At 45.5% G+C, this 2,674-nt stretch overlaps 1 protein-coding gene across 2 annotated transcripts in view; it reads left to right on the top strand.

Moving 5' to 3' along the window:
- LOC116843207 (facilitated trehalose transporter Tret1-like) overlaps window positions 1-2,674 on the top strand; it is a 58,804-nt gene that overhangs the window by 30,680 nt on the left and 25,450 nt on the right. The window lies entirely within an intron of this gene.

Below are 2,674 nucleotides of genomic sequence, written 5' to 3'. Positions count from 1 at the left end.
CTCTCTCTCTCTCTCTCTCTCTCTCTCTCTCTCTCTCTCTCTCTCTCTCTCTCTTGCACGCTCGTTGTAATAGATAACATAGTGGCAGGAATGACGCGACGAAACGTTACTGAATAAATATTAGAGGTCAGCTCGGCATACGGCGAGATCGTTCAGCATTCTAATTGTCGTATGACGTTATCGCGCGCACATAAGTCTCCATGTTAGCGCCGCCGCGCGCTTCACAGGTGCGCGCGTTTTTTGCGTAGAAACTGCTGCGCGTATTCGCGCACATCCACACCCGCGTCCGCGAGTTCTCCGCAGAGGTGACTCCGTCCCGACGCATTTCCAGTCTTGTTTCTCGGTCGCCGCCTCTTTTTTTCGGATTCCTTCTCGCGTCGGACTGGCGGATTGCGATTCTCACCGTCGGCGGAAGCTGCACGTCGGTATCGCAAATCCCTCTGCACTGGGATTCTGTAACCCGTTATTGGAGTTAACGACAGCTTCGTTATCGTTGCGCAGCTTTTCTACCGTAGAAAAGCTCGCAACGATATCGAAACTGTCGTTAACTCCAATAACGAGTAACAGAATAGGGCTACAGGGGATTCTGTAACCCGTTATTGGAGTTAACAACAGCTTCGTTATCGTTGCGCAGCTTTTCTATACCGTAGAAAAGCTCGCAACGATATCGAAACTGTCGTTAACTCCAATAACGAGTCACAGAATAGGGCATCACATTGATCGGCCTGTTACCGCCGACATAATCAAGCAGTGCCACCAAATATAGAAAATCAAATCGATGATTTAAACGACTGCCTGCTCGATTCCCGCTTCCTCGGCGTCAATGCAAATTTCAATTGCGTAGCAAGTTATGTTGAAGTCATGTGTGTCATGCTTCTTGATAAAGTGGAAAATTAACTCTCACTTTCTGTTTCTCAGGGATTCTGGGGATTCTGTAACTCGTTATTGGAGTTAACAACAGCTTAGTTATCGTTGCGCAGCTTTTCTATACCGTAGAAAAGCTCGCAACGAAAGCGAAACTGTCGTTAACTCCAATAACGAGTCACAGAACAGGGCTACAGGGATTCTGTAACTCGTTATTGGAGTTAACGACAGCTTCGTTATCGTTGTGCTTTTCTATACCGTAGAAAAGCTCGCAACGATATCGAAACTGTCGTTAACTCCAATAACGAGTCACAGAATAGGGCATCACATTGATCGGCCTGTTACCGCCGACATAATCAAGCAGTGCCACCAAATATAGAAAATCAAATCGATGATTTAAACGACTGCCTGCTCGATTCCCGCTTCCTCGGCGTCAATGCAAATTTCAATTGCGTAGCAAGTTATGTTGAAGTCATGTGTGTCATGCTTCTTGATAAAGTGGAAAATTAACTCTCACTTTCTGTTTCTCAGGGATTCTGGGGATTCTGTAACTCGTTATTGGAGTTAACAACAGCTTAGTTATCGTTGCGCAGCTTTTCTATACCGTAGAAAAGCTCGCAACGAAAGCGAAACTGTCGTTAACTCCAATAACGAGTCACAGAACAGGGCTACAGGGATTCTGTAACTCGTTATTGGAGTTAACGACAGCTTCGTTATCGTTGTGCTTTTCTATACCGTAGAAAAGCTGCGCAACGATATCGAAACTGTCGTTAACTCCAATAATGAGTCACAGAATAGGGCTACAGGGATAACTCGTTATTGGAGTTAACGACAGCTTCGTTATCGTTGCGCAGCTTTTCTATACCGTAGAAAAGCTCGCAACGATATCGAAACTGTCGTTAACTCCAATAACGAGTCACAGAATAGGGCTACAGGTCTGGTTTTCGCGCGTAGGTATGCGCGAAATTGTTTTCCTTCACGCGTGCATGACCCTTGCTCTTTCGGACGAGTGATCGTCTGCTTTCGCAGCTGATGCCGCTAACGCTCCAATTTATGCGCCATTAACGGACGTCTGTCTCGTTTTGTGTAAACGTGTTCGGGAGAATGTCTATACGCACAAGGAGACGTTTTTTCACATGTGTGCACCACGAACAATCGACGTGATAGTTTCGTGCGACACCACGCATCACGTGCGCTCGCACAGCCGCAACAGATATGCCTTAACTTTTCATTTTTTTACACACAACAAACCATCGCACATTCGCGACTCAACCTTATCGATACTAAAATTGGATTGTACTCGAAATGGAACGTAGAACATTTCTCAAGGCGCTCGCGCGTGTTTCACAATCTCCGCGAGTTCTCGGCCGCATTGATACTTGGTCGCGTCGGTTTAATTGGGCCTCGTTTCACTCGAGGGTCTCGTGCAGCAATCGCGATTTTGAAGTCTGTTCCGCCGAAGAAGCATCTTTCCAGGCAGCGAGGTGTCATCGTTAGAAGGAAGCGCACAAGTGCGTGCACTTGCGACGCTTCAACACGCAGGCCGTCGCGTTAATTTCCACGAATTGTCCCGTTGCCTCAAATTTTCGTATAATTTTGGGCGTTTATAAGCGGATAAATTCCTTTATAAAATGCGGCGTGATCAATTTGTCAATTTCTATGTTATTAACTTATTATTTATTATTTCAGTTATTTTTTTTATATAAGCCATTTGTTGCATTCTCGTTCATTTTCCATCTACAAGTAGTTTGCCGTCAACTTTACTTTTCCCTTCTCTCTCTCTCTCTCTCTCTCTCTCTCTCTCTCTCTC

Source organism: Odontomachus brunneus, unplaced genomic scaffold, assembly GCF_010583005.1.
Source record: "Odontomachus brunneus isolate Ranch 3 - 2012 unplaced genomic scaffold, Obru_v1 Obru_scaffold_030, whole genome shotgun sequence".
NCBI lineage: Eukaryota > Metazoa > Arthropoda > Insecta > Hymenoptera > Formicidae > Odontomachus > Odontomachus brunneus.
This window is presented reverse-complemented; position numbering and strand designations above follow the sequence as displayed.